Source organism: Pelmatolapia mariae, linkage group LG23 (assembly GCF_036321145.2).
Source record: "Pelmatolapia mariae isolate MD_Pm_ZW linkage group LG23, Pm_UMD_F_2, whole genome shotgun sequence".
Classification (NCBI taxonomy): domain Eukaryota; kingdom Metazoa; phylum Chordata; class Actinopteri; order Cichliformes; family Cichlidae; genus Pelmatolapia; species Pelmatolapia mariae.
In genome coordinates this window covers 45,835,828-45,854,848 of record NC_086246.1, presented here as the reverse complement: position 1 = coordinate 45,854,848, position 19,021 = coordinate 45,835,828, and the positions used below count along the sequence as shown (strand labels likewise).

Genomic DNA, 19,021 nt, shown 5'->3' with positions numbered 1-19,021 from the left:
GGGCCTAAAGAGTTTATTAGGTGTCTGGGGGGGTACCAAGTTCAGGGGAGCCAAGGAGATGACCCCTGCAAACAGACACACACACTTCCTGAGCATGAGAGAAAATTTCAAATTGCACAATCACCGGTTTTAAGTATGAATTGTTTTCTTCTTTGTTATACACCAGAATTAAAAAGAGGTTTTCCTTTTTCATTTCAGCTTCCCTTACACTCCAACATCATATCAACACATTTCATAAAGCCAGCCCTTCATTATACGTGAGTATGATAGCAGTCATTGGAGTCTGGAATTAGAACACTTACATAAGAATTCCGTTTGGTTTTTCAAATGCTGGAATGGCATCAGTGGGCCTCAGCTGAGCTCGGATCCTTTGGGCGCTGTTGCCATGAAGTAAAAACATGTTACCTGTAATGTACGGTATATCCTATTTGCAATCCAAAGATGCCAAATTTTTGTTTAGTTATGTTAATTTACTTATTACCACATATGCTCACTGGCGTACACATTTTTGCATGTTTTCTTTGAGTTCTGTGACTTTAATCATTTTGCTCGTTTGAAAACGTCGGTCAATTATTTGAGCTCAGCATGATAATATCTGGTAAAATAAATAGATCCAGTTGTCAGTGGATTGTGTTGTGTGAATAAAAGCACTACATCGTGTGTTGACTGCAATGCTGTTAATAAGGGCTGTTCCTTATTTTGTAGTGTTTGTGCTGATGGTCTCTGTATAAAACACACAACACTCCTGAGGGCCCAGAATACACTCCAAGCTGATGTCATCTTACAAAGGACAATTAAGATGCTGTTTTATGAGCCCAGCTTGGAGAGTTAAATCATACTGTACTTAAGAGCATTTCTGAAATATATGCACACAAATAATCCATGGAAATACGCTCTTGTACATAACAGGCTAAATATCTTATTTACTGGGACTCCTCATTCAAGCTGATTGGTTTTTCGTGATTTGTGTTATTGTGCTAAAACAAATTAATTATCCTGTGTGGTTTATATAATTAACCTCTTGCACAAAAGCAACAAATCAGAGAACTTGCGTGTGTGTTTTTTAAAGGGTGCTAAAAATGATGGAGAAAAATGATGGTGATTCAAATATTTCTGTGCTAAAATAAAATAATTTCAATCATTAATTAAAATATACAATTCAAAGCTTTAAAATTTTGATGCTACTTGTTTATTCCAGCACATTTAATGAAATCAACACAAAGAATATAAACAAATACCTAACTGCTTTCTTAGTCACAGTTTACATGCAATGAAAAAAACAATAAAATTCACACCGGCATTTAAATTGTTTATTTGTTTTTCTAGCCACCAAACTCTGTGCAGCTCTGTCCTGCTGTTACAGGCCTTTGTTCTGCTAACAACCAGGATGTTAGAGACTCTTCATTGACAAACAAACAGCTGAGCTATTAAAAGACAATTAGCTCGCCCCGGAGGCTTTACTTAGGTCAATAAAGGGCTGCTTTTACAACTCAATGAGCTAACAAATTAGTGTGTTGGTCAGGTTTTAAAGACTTTAATAAACTATTGCGTGGCTGTGTTACTGTTTTTCTGTGATCTGTTTATTAATTGTATTTCATGTAGTACTATGAATATATTTGAAACCATAAAAAGGTAGAAAAAAGAACACTACAAGAAATTTTACAATGATTCAAAGGAGACATGACTAACAAAGCTGATGAAATATATAAATGTAATTACATGTAAAATAAAAACAACCAATTCTATTTTTTTACACAACCTTCTTTTGTGTGTGTGTGTGTGTGTGTGTGTGTGTGCGTGTTTTTTTTATGCTTGTCTTCACATTTGCCATCAGGAGGGAGCAGGCCTCGCTGTCAGAGTTGTAACCTGCATACAGACTTTATGTGACATGATCCGTAACTCTATCTATAGGTGTTATGGTATCATTGCCACCATTAAAGAGGTTTTCCACCTTCCCAATGACCTCCGCCTCGCCTCACAGGACACAGAAAACGACCTGATGGCAATGTCTTTCACTGTACAGAGGCTACGACGAAATGCATGTGTGTGTATGTGTATGACAGCAGCTGTGTGTGTGTGTGCCTGTGCACAGAGGGTCGGTCACTTCACATACAGTGTCTTTAGAAAGAGTCCAGCCAGTAGGACTCGGCCTTCTCTCCGGTGAGAGTGAGGGAATCTAGCACGGCCAGTAAGCATGTATATCAGGCCATCTCACGGCTGGCTGGACGCTCCCTGGGTGGCCCACTGTGGTCAATACGGCACTGGTGACTGGACACACAGAATGGGATAATCTCCTACTTTCTTTCAGGGCCATGGTGCACACACATACACACGAACACACACACAGATCTCCTTTTATGCCGGTCTGGCCATGGTGGCTTGCCTGGGCCTAATTTCAGGTCAGGACCACTCACGGGGAGGCCGAGGGCTGGGAAGCCTGGCGTGAGCGAGGGGACAGCATGGTTGGGGGAGAGTGCGGGGAGGGGGCTTGAAAGGAGAGCAGGGAGCCCATTTCACCCAGAGCACTGGAGCACACTGGGGGCACTGGGGCATCGCCTCTACTGGCTGTTGAGGGAAAACAAAAGGAGGTGTGATCTCCACAAAAATAGGACCGATGCCTGTGTATGCGTGTGTATGTGGTTATAAATGTGTATCTTTGTTCAGAGTTTCCTTCAGCTTCAGCAATTCGCTTCAACACCCCTGCTGCTCACAGACAAAGGCACCTAATTGACACTACAGATTTAGGCCACTTGCTTTAACTGTTCCCCTTCCAACCCTTCAGCCACTGCTGGAATAATCAGAGTAATCTAAATAAACAGGTTCCGAACTTCAGAAAATTAAGCATCTGTGCTTTGTTGTGCTGTGCTAAAGGATCAAGCTCAGTGTGTTGGTTGTCATTAAAGCCTGTGAAAGTGGCAAAACCAGAAATTTGTTAAACACCTCTCAAAACTTTCCCAGTCTGATTCTATCTGTGGGTTTTAGCCACAAATAACAGTGGCTAAAACCCACAGCGTAAGATATATTTTTTTAAATAGGCCAAATGATTTCCTAAAGCAGCTGGGAACTGTAGCTTTTAGCAAATTGGACCCCAACAAGAGTAAAGCGCATATTTGTTAGAGAAGTCATTTGGAAAAAGTAATTAGGAGCAAGAATAGTGTATTGGCAAAGTAAATTCCAGTGAGCAATAAGATATATCAAGCTTTGGAAAGTAATACCAAAATTATTGCTGTTTGTGTTTTTATTGAATTATTTGACATTATTGAAAATATGAAACATGATCAGTCCTATAACTTTACTGTATGCTTCAGGTATAATCACAACTATTAAAAACAAACATTTCTGGCAGATATAAAAATGATACTTCAGTAGAAAGAAAACCCAACACAGGCAGTTTTTCATTTCACAAATTGATCAACTTTATTCAAAATATGTATATCCCATTAGAACAACACTTTTGGCATTTTGCAATATCGTTCAGTGTTTTGTGATGAACGTATTTCTTTATAGAAAAAGATTTTCTAAATATATATGTGTACATAATGTCGCACCAGCAAAGAGGAAAGTAATTCAACAACAGCAAACTCTCGCTGAATGATTTTACAATCAAATACTTGAATGTAAATTACAGAGTGAAAAAGAAAGACCCCTTGTGGTCTCATCCAATATCCGACCTAAAATTGGTCTCAAATATAGTAATTCATATCTAATGAAACTAATTTTGGAAAATATTATTCGGAAGCTCCATTTTACACTTTAGACAGCACTTAAATTGATTCAACCTCTAAACTTACCTTTTAGAAGCAGCACTGACTTACCTGTTACCATCCACAAAGACGAGCGCCTAGACAGAGGATAATCAGACTCTAATGATGTGTGTCTAAGTGACTGTTCTTGCAGGTGTAGAGGTGGCATTTTCCATATGTGGCCAAGGCTAAACGTGTTCAAAGAAATTGGCTACAGACAGCGTGCACGCTTTGTTATTCAGGTGGAAGCTCAAGAGTCAATTTTATCTTCACGGTGGCTTTTCTGACTGCATCTGTGAAGATACAAGCATGTAAAAAAAAGAGACTCATTAGTGAATAGAAAATGCAATAAACTGTGCAGTTAGTCCAGAAATATTCTTCTAATTCCAAGTGTCCTTTAGTGTATGTTAATTAAGCATGTGGGGATTTCTGCAGAAAACCACCAACAGGAAGAGCTGTTTCACATGAAGATGCACTTTATTTAAATCACATGAGCTCTCTGCAGACATGCAGTGACGATGATGCTGCCTTTGTCATCATCACCCCAGACATACCAAACTGTTAATGTTTACTAGATGGGGGGAGGGCGCATGAAGGCAAGTGCATGTCCGTTTGTTTGTGCGTCTATCAGCTGTCTGCATCGTGAATGTGCATGACCCCTGAGCAAGCAGACAGTCATGGGTCAGAGGTCAAGATAGAGCCCTGTCTGGGCTTCCTGGCTGACCCCAATGCCTGAAGCACAAACACAGACACACACACACACGCGCGCTTAAGGGGGAAGGGTTGCCCCCTATGAGACTAATATCACCTTTGGGATTAGAATCCAGACAGAAATACATTGACCCAAACGGGCGCGCACACACACACACAGTCTCAGATGCAGGATTTGCTTGGTCATAAAACACGAGTGGCGTTGTACAGCAGAGAGGAGCAGCAGAGATGCTGAGTCTGAGAAGGCCATCCAATTATCGTTCAACGCTGAAGTAAAGAGGAGACCAGAGGAGACGCGGGAGGTCCAGCCCTCATCATAGTGAGCAACGAAAGAAGCTAGCACATAGCTACCTAGCTACACTGGGTTGTTATTCTTGGAAGGCTAGAGGATGCCAAGGATAAACAAATACAGTATGTAAGGTAGCTACTATGACACCGGATTAAAGGGCTTGTGAATAAAAAAAGACAGCATGTCCTTCCTGTCATAGAGTATATAAAGTCTTTTAGCTGTTATTTAAACCAAACAACTGATGTATCTGCTGGAATTGGGAGCCCAGAGGACCAATCTGGGAAAGAAATCAGCATGCCTGACTCTTGTAAAAAAAAAAAGAGAGAGTAAAAAAAATCACAAATCAAAGAGGAGAGAGACTGCAGGATCTCAGCACAAGTGAGTGAAACAGAAAAAAGGTCAAATTCAGAAGAGCTGACGAGCTTCGCTACCACGCCATCGGGAAAACTCCCTAAATAAGCCAGAGTGTTAAGCCTTCTAATCCCCTGTATTATTGGAACATCTGTGAGGTCTAGAGAGGCTCTGTCGGTGATTACCAAGACAGATGTAAACAATATCCTGGCTGAAAAGGAGAGGAGAGGGAAGGAAAGGAAAGGAGAGGAGAGGAAAAGGCTTGGTAGATATGGATAAGAAACTGCTAGCAGGATAAGAAAAGCAGACAGAGAGAATGTGGAGAATATAAAGCGGGTTAGGTAGGAGTGAGTGTGTCAGGGGATTTAAGGGGGGAAAAAAAAGAAGAAAAAGGAAGTGGAAAATTGACAAAAGCAGAAGCAGAAGGGGTAGTGACTGTGATTTTGGAAGAACTTGGACACAATTCTCAAGATGATATAGAAGAAGATTGAGGATTGATAAAAATACAGTAGATGGTGGAGATGGGGAGACAGAAGGTGACAGCATGAGGGGGGGCAAGAGCAGCAGATTGGAAGATGGCAGACCTGGGGCCAGGCGTGCCCCGAGCGGCTGACGAGGCACCAGGGAGACGTGTCTAATTTATGCAGAGTTAGGCTGAGGGGCTGAAGAGTGGAGGGTGTCTGGAACCCCTTCAATAGCCCTGAGAACTGAGGAGAGCAGCTATGGGTGCTAGCCGTGTGAGAGCAAATGGGGCATGGGGGAAAGAGGGGGGATGGGGGGAGTCTCTTTTTTCGGAAAGACAACAAGGGGGTTGCAGGCTGTTGTCCCTGCTCAATTCAGGCGAGGCTGTCCGCCTGACGTCCCATTAAGGTTTGGGACAGGGCATGGGGAACGAGGCGAAGAAAGGGTGATGGAAGGGGAGCGGGAGGATAGAAGGAGGAGAAGTGAACAACATGCTCTTTCCCCCCACTCCAGGCTACTTCTCCAGTCTGGCTACCTATTAGATCCACAGGGCCGTCTGTCTGCTTCTCTGCATACTAATTCCCCATTACCACAGCCTTGAACGTGAGCAAAGAACAGAGTCGGACTAAATCAGAGACAAGTAGCCCGGCTGATGGGTTGGCTGTATGAGAGGGTTTAAGGGTGCTTTAGCACTTGGGCACACAGGTCCAGTGGGCAGACTGTAGTTTATTGTAGTGTGCTTAACTTGGCAAAACATTTAAAAGTTTTTTTTTTTCATATGCACATTTTTATTCACTTTTAAGTAACCAAATTTTCTTAGTTTTTCTTTTCATTTGTTAAAATTGGAAGTGGTAACCTGGCCTTATGAACCTATTAAACATTACAGCCAATGGAAAGAAAATTGCTACCCTGGATAAAGAGACAAGAAGAAACAGATTTTTTTTTCTTACCTCTATAGGTCTGTGAAATAATTGACCTAAGAAAATGTTGAAAAGAAAAATCTGTTTTCATTTAATTTTCTTTTATTATGAGGGGGTCACAAACAGACACAGCTTCATTTTAGGGCTTCACAAGCTGGACAGGTTGGGACTATGACCACAACTAATATTTTCAAAGAGTTTTTCCTGAAAAAAAAAAAAAAATCTATGAAGCATCACTGTATAAAACATTTTTTTTTTGGCTTGAAATTTGAATAAAATAATTTACTTTAAAATTAAACTTCTGCAGCATGAACATAAAAATATCTGTATTTGCTAATGTAATCTTTCATATCAATGTGAATAGGCAGACTGTATGCTTTGTGTATGTGGATCCTGGCTACAGGCCAAGTGAATCTGACTGTGTGTGTGTGTGTGTGTGTGTGTGTGTGTGTGTGTGTGTGTGTGTGTGTGTGTGTGTGTGTGTGTGTTGTTCTAAGACCTAGCATGAAGCAGAATGGACAGCCAGCCTGGGTGATGGTTGAGTCTAGTGATGCAGGCAGACAGTTTAATGACAGTCCTCACCCCTGAACATACAAACCAGTGAGTACCTGGCACGCTTGCAGATGTACACACACCGTATGACAAATGCACATATGTGTGATATATGGTGTGGCGTTTTCTGAAAAAGACACCAGGGCTGGCGAAAATGAAAAAGAAAGAAATCCGTTGGTGTATGACCCTGGAAAAAATAACTAGAAGGTGTAGAATTAGCTTCCAGGCAATTCCTTTGAGTGCCACTGTATTCTGTTAAAAATATATAAGGGTTTTGAGCTTGTCCTCGAGCTAAGGGGACAACAAATGCTACATTAAAACTCCCATCAGAAATAAGAAGTTAAAATTAAGTATGGCCCTGCTTGCTTGTCATGTTCACAGAGGAGCAGTGTGAAAGTAGAGACCTATTCACTAGCTCAACAGAAGCTCAGCTCTTTGTGGGTTTTTTGTGTGCTAAGTTGTGCCCGGCCATGGCCTTGCATCTTATTCAGCAGGACTTGCTCAGGTCTGGACTTGAATTTGGTGCCCAAACAAAGACATAGAGCCACCTCATTAAAAAAACATGTCATTGGATCAGGCCTAGGCTGAATTGTGTGATTTCTCCTCCTACCATAAGTGACCGTGACTGAGCGTTGGGCTGAATGAGAAGCCGGATAGAAGCCTACCAATGGAGCGCCACGCCACATCCCTATGGGAACCACCCTCTCACAGAGGGGGGCACATTTAAAGCTTTGTTGGTCTGTTAACACAGCTTTTTAAGATGCCTCTTTATGGACTTGGCTAAGCAAACTGCAGCCCCTGGTTTTCTAGTGACAGAAGGAGAAAGTAAAAAAAAAAACCCAAACCCTAGAAAGGAGACAGTAAAGGGCAAGAAAACAAGAGGGGAAGAAGACACTTATTTTAAGGGACTTAAAAATAACAGAGAGCAGAAAAGTTTGAGTGAGAAATGGTTTAATGGTTTTTAATTTGGTGACATAAAATGAACACAAAAACGAAGAAGCTGAAGTCAAACACAAAATGACATTTTAATATTTCAAATCCAACTCCTCACCTCAATGAAACAAATATCAGCCTACGCAGAAAAACTGTACATCTGCTCTCATTGCGCCTATTCACCAGAGATCTGAACTTTGCTGCAGCTCAATGCGGTGCTACTAAGTCACAGACAAACTGCACCATCTCACTGCATCCTCTGATCCAGTCAGCACACACCTTTACCCGGAGGACTACAGCCATCCTGATGCTGAAACAATAGGTTTGTGTGGATGCTTGTGTCTGTGTGTGTGTGTGTGTCTGTGTGTGTGTGTGTGTGTGTGTGTGTGCGTGTGCGCACTTGTGTGACAAACACAGTCCTGCCAGGACAACCTAGGCTGGAGACTTGGACAGTCTCGCAGGGCACCCTGGATGACAGTGAAATGAATAACAATGAACTTGCCGAGTGTCAAGTTCAGAGCATTAGAGATGAACTGGAGTTGAGGAGCACAGCCGTACACAGCCGCGTGTGCGTGCATAATTGTGTCAGCATGCTCAGGAAATATCTCAATATGAGCAGAACACCGAGCTCCAGAGAAGAGCACCCAATAAGATGAAAATGCACACATGCACACTTCTCTATCTCTCTCTCTTGTTCCCCTCCCCTTCCACACGCAGCAAGGACCCCATCCTCGCTATTCTATTGCTGTCTGCTGTGCGCCTGATGAAAAAGCAAAACGGCATAGGGGGTGCACATGCCTTAAGGCACGAAAACGCACATTTGTAAATCACAGCCCCAATATAAACATAGGGTTTAATAGGGGTTTCTCAGGCACGTTGGCAGGGGTCCACCTCGCAATATGCTTCACCAACCATGCTGCGCGTTTTTCAGCCTGCTACAGGAGAAAATAAGACTGAACAGCCTCCACCACATCCACCCAGCAGAGATGATGGTCTAGAGGGCTGAGAATGCATCTGAATACATTTACATAAAGATTGTGGTATGTTGACTGAGGCACTGCTGAGAATGCGCCTTTGCTCGTCATTGTCCCCAAAAATCAGCGTAATGATTGAAATGTGGTACAAAGGGTGGGGGGTTGCTTCAAACGGGAAACGGTCACTTATTCTGAGAGGAACCAGGGTGAGATTTTTGTTTTGCGGTCTGCTGGGAGCTCAGTGATGACTGTCCCCCCTGTATGTTAATGATATCAGCAGCGTATATGAACCAGAGACACATGAAGGGGAAAAATAGTGAGGAACACCGCATTATGTAGCGCCACAAGAGCATAACAAACTCAAATTGCACAAATTATTTTTACAACCCAGGAGGCTAAGACTTCAGCTGGTGGGAGATTAGATCAAGACTAGGTTTGTGACAATTTAGATGAATAAGGAAATCTCTTATTCCCTAAATACTACGATAAACAACCGCAGCCATTTGCAAACAAACAAAGGTTCTCTTGCGATAGGTGAACCTGATCTCTTCATATCATAGATGCCTTCATCAAAATATATTTCTAAATCTCCCAGCAACAACATTTTAGTGAAAGATGTAACTATGGTAGATAATGCAAAATAATAACAAAAAATTATTTTTTAAAAGTATTCATCTGAAAAAGGAATCTGCAAAGAAAAATTGCAAAAACCTGTGTTAAAGAACATTCCTGGCTTCATATTACATCCCTTCTGGAAAAAATAAGTATTCTGCAGTAGAGCGACTTCAAAATATGGCAGATATGAGAGCTATTTCTTAACACACAGCCTAGATATTGCAGCTGGAGATTGTATTAGAAGATAAACTGACCAGATTTTACTGTAACAAATTTAGAGGATAGGATTCCACTAACCTTTTAATCAAAAAGATGGGATGTAAAGGTGAGCATAGCCTAAGGTACCGAGTGGCTTTTGGAGAAAGCACTTTAATTTTGAAAATAAAAACAGGCAGGCAACAGAAGGAGTGCAGTGAAGCTCTGTGATAAACCTCTTGCACATACAGTCAGCTAGCCAAACCATCCTGTCAGATCGGTGCCTGAGGAGAGGCAGAGGGGGAAAGAAAGTCGGCGGGAAGGGGAAGAGAGCAAAACAGGGGTGAAAAGGGTCAGCAGGGAGGAAGGCTAAACCCCAGAAGCAAGCAAAAGATTGTGTGTGTAGTGCATTTATATTTCAGCATGTGCGTTTGTGTGTGTGTGCGTCAACCCCAGCTGGGAAGACATTTACTTGACATGCTGATAGGGATTTAAGCAGTGGGTGGGTGGTGTGTCTGACCAAGGTGAGTGAATGAGCAGAGAAGGGGAGCTGGTGGGGATCGGAGGATGATGGGAGATGGAAGCGGGGGGGGGGGGGGTTGGACCAGAGGGGCTCACAAAACTGCTGTTACTAAGCTTGATTTCAGGGCGAGTTGAGACGATTAAGAGACGGAGGCAGAAATGAGAAGGAAAACGAGGGTAAGGGAGGTTTTTTTTTTTTTGTAGGAGAACCCTCCAGGCTATGGAAGAGAGAGGGGGACTAGTCTATTGAGGTGATGAGGGAAAGCGGGTCTTTCTTTCAGACAGTCTAATGAACCATAAGTACCCGATGAAGAATGGAAGCAGGCAACCGCAGGGTGGGTTAGCTTGTGGCTCTGCTTCTCTCCATTTCTTCCCTCACTTCCACTGTCCTCTCTGTTCCTCATCTGCCTCCACATCCCGTCTTTCTCCTCTCCTCATGTGCTGCAGTCCCTCCTCTTAAAGGGGTTACACTGCTCATGTCAAACATAACTTGCTTAATGTGCCACATGATCATGGACTCACCTCCTGGATGATTTAATGAAATGGCAGTGATCTGCTGCATTTTGATACCAAACCAGATAAGTTTGGCATCGATGGCTGGCTTCATTAAGAAAATGCCACATGATGAAGATGATGGCACATCAAATTAGCGCATGGTCCAGAAATCTATCTATCTATCTATCTATCTATCTATCTATCTATCTATCTATCTATCTATCTATATGTATATATATATTTAATTTGCTAATTTATAATTATATTTCTTTCTACATGTGTCCATTCAAGTCTTTCCAAAGTGACATGTAATGAAAGATATTTCTGATTAAGGTATGCACATTTGATTAATCCTGAGCCAACATGTTAAATTACAGAAGGCAGCAGACTGAGACAGACGGGGGGAGGGGGGGGGGGGGGGGGGGGTGTCTGTCAAAGTGTCTGACTAGGTTTGACTGGGGGTTGTTTGACCAGGGGGTTTCATAGGCTGCAGGTCTGATTTCTGGCTCGATTTGGCTCAGGGCCGGCTGGAAACTGGCCAGAGGCTGACAGAAGGGGGTTGGGTTCCCTTGCTTCTCTGTTCAAGTTGTCCCTGGAGCGAGGCAATAAGAAGCAGCTTATAAACTAAGCAAACATGCAGTCAGCTTACAGACAAGTGAACCAGCCAGCAAGGAACGCACGACAGATGAATGCCACACACACACACACACACACACACACACACACACACACACACACACACACACACACACACACACACACACACACACACACACACACACACGCATATTGCTCTATGCTGCAGTGATGACCCCTTTCCCCCCACCCCCTCTAACCTTGACCTTTGAGGTCCTCCTTAACCTGTTTCTGAATGGAAGTCAGTGCAGCTGGGGTGTCTGGCCGTGAACTAACCGAAACCCCCTCCACTGCACAGACCCCTCACCTCCTAATTTAGTCTGTTCCCACGCTTCATGACTGGGATTCTGGCTCTGAATCTAAATGGTTAAATGTAATATTTATGTGGGCATGGTGGTCTAATTTGCATGTCACCTATAAAAATTTTAATTTTTTAAAATTGTTTTTTCTTTAACTGGAGAAGGATGTTTTTCCTTGAATTATTCTTCTGTGCTTTGTGTCTCAAATTACATCTGTGGTCTTTCTTAACGGGCCATCATATAAACCATTCAACCTGAGCACATACATACACTATATAACTCATGTGCAGCCACCAGAGTGTGTGTCTGTGTCTGCGTGTGTGTGTGCTCATACACATCATTCAGAGGGTTCAAACCCCACCACCTTCACATTTTCATTATGGCCAAATCTCAGGCCTGTGTTACACCAGCGTGGCCTTTTGCCGGCAAGCAGGCAGTTTAATCACACATACAGCACTACTCCATTTTCATTTCCTTTTCATACAGCCTCCATTCCACTCCGGCTTCATAATTCTCCCCTCAGAGCTGTCTACCCAGTCTGAGTGTTTGCAGCCTGTTGAAATGACATAATCAGTGACTTGGATAAATGCCTGACTGTTTTTCCCTGAGTCTATAATCAGACTTGGGGCTCAGTGTTGCAGCTCTGAGGAAACCACAGCAGCAGCACTTGACTCAGGAATTACTTCCTAAGAAGGGTAGTTTCACATAAGGAATTTGCTTGAGTATCATTGAAGTGAATTTAGTTTGGTCTATCAAGTGTATCTTGGCAAATAAAATGGCCCGAAAAAGATCTTAGCCTGTTCAACGAATTACCTTAATTATCGTTATAACTGAAAGAGGTTCAATATTTTAAATGACTCGCTTTTTAGGAAATAATGGCTGTCATTTAAATAGAAAACTACAATGCTTGAAATGAATAGATATCAGTCTTCTGCTGAACATGAATGTGTGGAAATAATTGCAGCTAGAAGCTTTCGTGATCACTTCAACTCGATAATCTCTGCAAAATAAAATTCATGCATTTGAGCATAGTAAAGAAAAAAACTGCACAAAATGCACATAAAAATTGCAAATTTGCCTGTCGCAACCTCAGCGCACATGTGTTTACATTTCATTTTCGACTTGAATAATAATTTGATCTTAGACAGAACTGATGACTTATTTGTTTGGTCATAACCAGAAAAAGAATGACATGTGAAACTGGCCAGGATAAATTGAGTGATGGCTGTAAATGCTTTCAGCAACTATTACTTCAGAGGGTGCACCACATTCAATCAATACCTAAGCAAATAAAAAGCAATGGGCAGTCAGAATGAGAAAAGCTGCAGTGGAGTGAACGACACTCTCTCGCACACAAATGAACAGTCCACATAAGAGTCACTCCAATGAAGACTGCACACAAAAAAATGCCCTAAAAACTCCTCAGTTAATGCAATTTAGGGAAAATTATGCTGTACTACAGTAGTGATGCTGATCTTTCGTGTATTTGAGCAGATCTCACTCTGATTAAATAAAATGTTAAATCATCTATTAAGAATGATTTTAATATAAAGTTTTAGTAATGTTTAAATTTAGAAACTTTATATAGTTATTTGAATCATGAATATTAGTTAAAAAAAACATTTAAATGAAAACATTTGGAACCTCAATATATACTTTAGCCTTAAAAGAAAAAGGCGAGTCTTGTTATTCTGCTTAATTTAGTGTCTCAAACTCACAAACAGCTATATTCAACCAGAGGCGGTGCCGCCTAAACCAAGATCTACTGTACTGTCCTGCCTGTTGTCTGTGTGTTGAATTATGCATAATTGCAACACTGTAAGTAAGACACAGGGCCCTAACTGTGATTAACATAAAAGCTTTCTGCAGGGGATGGCACTGTGGAGCCCCCCCCCCCCTCCCCATTTTTTTTCTGTGAGTAAGCGTGAATGAACACATGAAAGTGTGTGTGTTCATACAGTATGTTTCCATAAGCAAGTATGTGTCACTTATGATGGCTGACTGGCATATGCGGTGAGGTATCGTGCTCATCGGTTGCTTTTCACACCATATGGTCGTCCTTGTAGTTTTGAATACGAAAAATATGATGGCCCCACCCTTTCAGCTCCTCGTGATCCAGTCGGGTCTCTCTTTCTTCTTTGAAACACTTGAGACACATCCATATTTAAGACTGCATGAGAGATTTGAACAAATTCAAACTGATTTTCTTCGCTCTGCCTCTTTTATTTTCTCTCCTCTACACCGTTTCTGAAACCCAGGTATGTTTCAATTCCAAAGCAAGAATTTAGACAAAATTATTAACCTAGGAACATCATCAAAATATTCTATAAAAAGTTCAATCTAGCTTGCATCGGTTGTTATTGCCTCCCTGCTGAGAGATGATTTTAGTCCTCTCCACTGCCTGTTTCCCCACAAAAGATACTGTAGCGTCACCCCACCTAGGCTAACCACTGCTAGCATGGGCTCTTTATCCTAACCCGCTCCACTCTACCTCAGTCTCATCAGTGTCACTGTGGACTGATTAGACAGAGGCTTGATTAAAACTGCCTCAGTTTGATAGAGGAGATGATAACGGGGATGAACCAACCTTTTGAGGAGGGATAAAAGACAGCAGTGGTTACTACACTATTAAAATTTTCAGCACTAATTGCACCACAGATTTCAAAAAATTTATTTTGGGGACAACCACGGTACTTCAATTTTTATTTTTTGTATGTCAGTGCTTATTGTTGTTGGGTTTTTTGCTGTTTTTTATGCTTTTAATAGTTGTGTGAATTATTTTACTGTAAAACCTACGTTTAACTGTCAGCATGTGTCCTTTTGTCTCTGATCTCACAATAATAAACATTCATTAAGAGATATGATTTATCCAGAAAAAAGAATTCCAATTTTGTTTTAGTGTTGGCTTAAACCTCTCCGATTTAACAAAAAAACGTAAATTTGTATGCTTTGATCTGTCATCTTGTCATATTCCTGAGAGAGAGAGAGAGAGCCCATATGTAGTGGTGTCACCCTACAGTCCTCACTGTGAAGTTAAAAGCTACGCTGCTACAGAACGACAACAGATGCCATACAGCAGGTCTGCAGGGTGGCTGATAGCCTATTTCCAGGACATAGACGATTCACCAGATCACTCTTTCCAATAATTAGCACTGACAGGTGAAAACCGCCACGAATGCCATGGGAGCTGACAATGAAACGAACAATTACACAAACGCACACAAGTATGGGGGCACAGAGACGCACACACACAAACATAAACACACACATATCAATGCACAACAGCAGCAACAGAGGATCCATCAGCACAGCTAACACCACATTAAGACCATAAAGCACCAATACATCTCCTGTTCCACGTACACAGCGAGTATCCTGCTGCTTCTGCACTGATACCCCTGATCCCCCTGTGCTTTGACAAGGCGTAATAAAGCCTGTATGAAGCGCCGCATTGTGTGGGGAGAACACAATGTTGCATGCTGAGTGCTGTGAGAAGGGCGTACACCGGTGGGTCCCACGGCGCAGCGGCGCACCAGGGCCTATAGCAGGGAGTGCTGAGCATGCTAATGAGGTCATTATGTTATGCCTCTCCCTCGCTCCTGCTCCCCTTTACAGTGTGGGCTTTGCCTGTCAGAAGAGGCAGGGTACCCTGGTTATGCAGCCAACCACAGATGCCACATATGGCACAATGAGAAGACACATGAGCGTCTCTGAATGCGACAGAAAGACGAGGTGCCGCTCTATTTTTTTCAGCTAGCATCAAAAGCAACAGCATCGGTGATTTGCATGCAGAATAAGGTGAGCTTAAAGAGAAGTAAAGAGCAGAGCAACTACAGGCAACATTCATTTGCTAATTGTTCCTGCTGTGTATTCAATCAGCAACCGCACAGGGTTGTGTTTCTTTTTATTCTGTCTACGCTACCGCCATTATTTACAACCGATGGGGAGGGGTTAAGTATCAAGCGCATGCAAAGGCAATTACAAGATATTTGCATAGCCGTTAACAATTAGAGGGCAGATGGCAAACAGCGGGCATTAAAAAGAGAGTGAGCGCCATCTTGGCTGAGGGAGACAGCTGGCAGACAGGAATCGGCCATTTTGTAATCGCTGCCAGGCTGAGATGTAGAGAGGCGCCAGTTTCTCTCTGTGTGCCAGGAGATTGGCAGGCGAGGGGGAATTGTGCTTTAATGCCCTGCCTGGTACAGTCAACAACAACGAGCTACTCCAACAGTCGGTGACAGTGTGATCACAGCGCAGACTGTGGAGATCATCTACAACACAACATGTTCTGAGTTCACTTGAAAAACACACGTGGTCCTCCGAGCAGAGATGGTATCTTATGCTATCTTTTAGTTTAGTTCAATATGGTTATCACACTAACAGAGTGGCTTGTGTTAATAAAAATGAAGAATGAAACCGTGACATTGTACTCACCAGGAAATAAGAATCCCATCGTAATCACTGCACATTTGCATTCTTGGGAAACTGTCCACCTGTCCTTTAGTGTCATTCCAGCCCTCAGACATGTACAGTATCTTTTTGCGCCGTGACACTCACTATCGCTGGATAAAAATTCGACTTGTTTCTCCCCTCTTTTTTACAAAGGTCTGCACATTTACGCTGATGTCAAACCAGCTTTTCATTTGTGGTTATTTTGGCAATTTTGCTTAAACATCTGAATAGTGAGTCTCTGTGTGGGGAAGGACTTTTGCGTACGTGGAGGAGACAAAAAGTCAGATGAAAACGAAAGCAGACGATTGAGGGCATGGCACTTTTAAAACTACTGTCTTTTTCATCTCTCATTCAATTAGCAGCCATTCACTTGTGCTGCCATGGGATCCCTGCTGCACAGCGGTAAGTGGACTTCAGGTGCTATTTCCCCACACATAGTGAGAGAGAGGTATGAAAGCCCAGGCCCGCCTTCCTCTCTTCCACCTTATAGATCAATACTGCACTGCCATATCCTCTTATGGGAGCTGCTGTAGTGAGGGTAAGAAAATCTAAGACGAAAAGACAGGTTGTGTCTGATATAGCGGATGAGAGAAAAAGTTCAAATTGTCCTTTCATCCTGGCTCATGAGATCTTAGGAATATTGTGCTGGGAAGTGGGACTGAGCAGGTTGCTCAGACAGATCCTTATTCAAACGGTTAAGATGGAATGAGTAATAAGAGGGAGGCAGGTGGAAGAAAAGAGACCTTCGACGTCCTGTCTCATTCTTCTTCTCTGCCTCTCCTGCTGTCTCCACGTCTCTCTGACAAAGTTTTATGAAGTGGTGTTGGACCAAGTAAAAACCCTCCAGCTGAACCACACACAAAGACTGCTTCTCTGTCTCTTCCCTTTCCCTTTTCTCTGTTTCACACACACATGTGCATGCACTGACACACACACACACAGCGTGTGGGGTGCTTCCAAGGTTAGGGCCCTGGCCCTAGATGGTGGTGGGACTGCTGGAGAAAGATAGAAAGAGAGATGGAGAGAGGAGCTGGGAGCAGTGGTGGTTGGTCCCTGGGCTCCGAGGCCTGCAGGCGGTGCTGGGCAACCTCTGCTAGCCTCTCTCCTCTGTATTGATTTCTGCTACTCCACGCTGCTCCACTCTGCCGAGGAGGCTCCTAGCCGGCGGGAATGAGAGCTCGGCTCACCCGCCTCACCTGCCTCTCTCCTGGCTTGGCTGGCCTAGCCTGCCCACTCTGCCGCAGCTTTGGCTGGCCCCTGCTGGTTCACCGGGACCCCTGTATGCAGCACCGGGGCCACAGGAGGAAGGCAGCCAGAGAGCCCATGGCGATCCACAGCTGTGTTCACCTGCTCTGGGTTCACCCGCTTCGATACCACCTCCTCGAACTGCTTCTATCCTTCTCTTTTTCCATTCTTCCACCCACTCTGCTTTTCTTTTTCGTTCTCCACTGCCTCCTCCTCCTCCTCCTCCTCCTCCTTCTCCTCTTCCTGTTGTACACAAACAACCAGAGACAGAGATGGAGAAAAAAACAAGTTAATCTTAACTTTTAGGATTTTACACACTCTGAATGTCAATCCTGGTCTTTGATCAGCAAGAAGTCTGGGGTGAGGATTCTGGCATCCTCTCTCAGCTGGTAATATGAACCTGCTAACCTCAGAGAGCAGAAACTGCGGGGATTTGAGGCCTGAGAGTTAAGTGTGTCAGGCGGTGAGATACTGCCTGCCAAAGGTACTCTCAGCTATTAGATTCTGATGTGCTGCAGATAGCAAAATATAGCAAGAGTGGGCCCATTATAAAAATCACTCCTGCGTCAATAGAATACATTAAAAATATTTACGGGAAAAGTTTGTCTTTAACAGCTATGCTTTTTTTCCCACTCCTTTGGCAGCACAGGCTTGCAAAATGTAATATTTATTTGCCCTTAATGATTATAAATAACAAAAGTAATGGTAAACCTGACAGGATATTTCACCACCTTGTGGCACAGTTAGTGTGAAGGAATGGGAATGTTTTGGCCAGACCAGTGGTGCTCTATAGAAACCTTGCCAAACAAAACATCTCAGCTTTTGTATCATCCAGAATTATTTAAATTGGTTGAGCGGCCCTCTTCTTATGATAATAGCAGTTGGGAGGTGGGGGGAGACATTTCTTTGAGGATCCATGGTCCTATTGTGTTCCACAACAGAAAAAGAGCTATGGCCAAATTCAACCCCCACTACCTCACATTGCAACATGCTGCCAGAACCACACAATCTGCAAAATACTCTTGCAAGAGTCACTACAGCCCTTCTTTTCACCTCTCTTAGCCCCTCTGCAGTTCTAAAAACCAGACTAAAACCCATGGGCTGACTGCCAGTGGAATAGAGAAGTAAAGTGCTGAGGTTTAGAGTCAGTGGGCCGGCAAGGCTTTGGAAGTTAGAGCTGTCTGTTAAGGAAAGAGCGAAGGGGGTGCAAGAGTGGCGTGAGAGGGGGGCTACACTGTTGGGACAAGAGAGCCAAGTTTGGGGGGGCAGGCGAGTTGAGTTGGGGGACATGGATGGGGACCAGGGGTGCGGTGTATGTCTCAGACACAATAATACTATTCATTGGGCTCAGACATGGGTGTTAACTCCCCTCTGACAGAGCACAATGGGACTCGGCGGCATTCAGGCAGCCTTGGTGATATTGTTAGTTCAGGGTTGCATTCTCCCTGCCGCAGGATAGAGCGCCTGCATTGTACCCGTCCAGGCAGGATGGATGGAGGGAGGTTTGAGAGGTGAAAGGCAAAGAAAGAGAGAACAGTATGTCTGTCTATCTGTCAGTGCTGAAGGAGAGAGGGCAGGGGTTGGAGAAGGTGGGGAAGGCTGATGGAGGTAGTGGGGTTGGTGGGGG

At 43.3% G+C, this 19,021-nt stretch overlaps 1 long non-coding RNA gene across 1 annotated transcript in view; it reads right to left on the bottom strand.

Moving 5' to 3' along the window:
* Positions 1-3,441: 3,441 nt before the first annotated feature.
* The window catches only part of LOC134620276 (uncharacterized), a 38,467-nt gene continuing 22,887 nt past the window's right edge, over positions 3,442-19,021 (bottom strand). Inside the window, exons 3-4 of the long non-coding RNA XR_010092097.1 lie at positions 16,132-17,637; positions 3,442-4,036 (exon numbers count right to left, since the gene is read on the bottom strand). This is a non-coding gene — a long non-coding RNA (uncharacterized LOC134620276). The remainder of the gene's footprint in view (positions 4,037-16,131; positions 17,638-19,021) is intronic.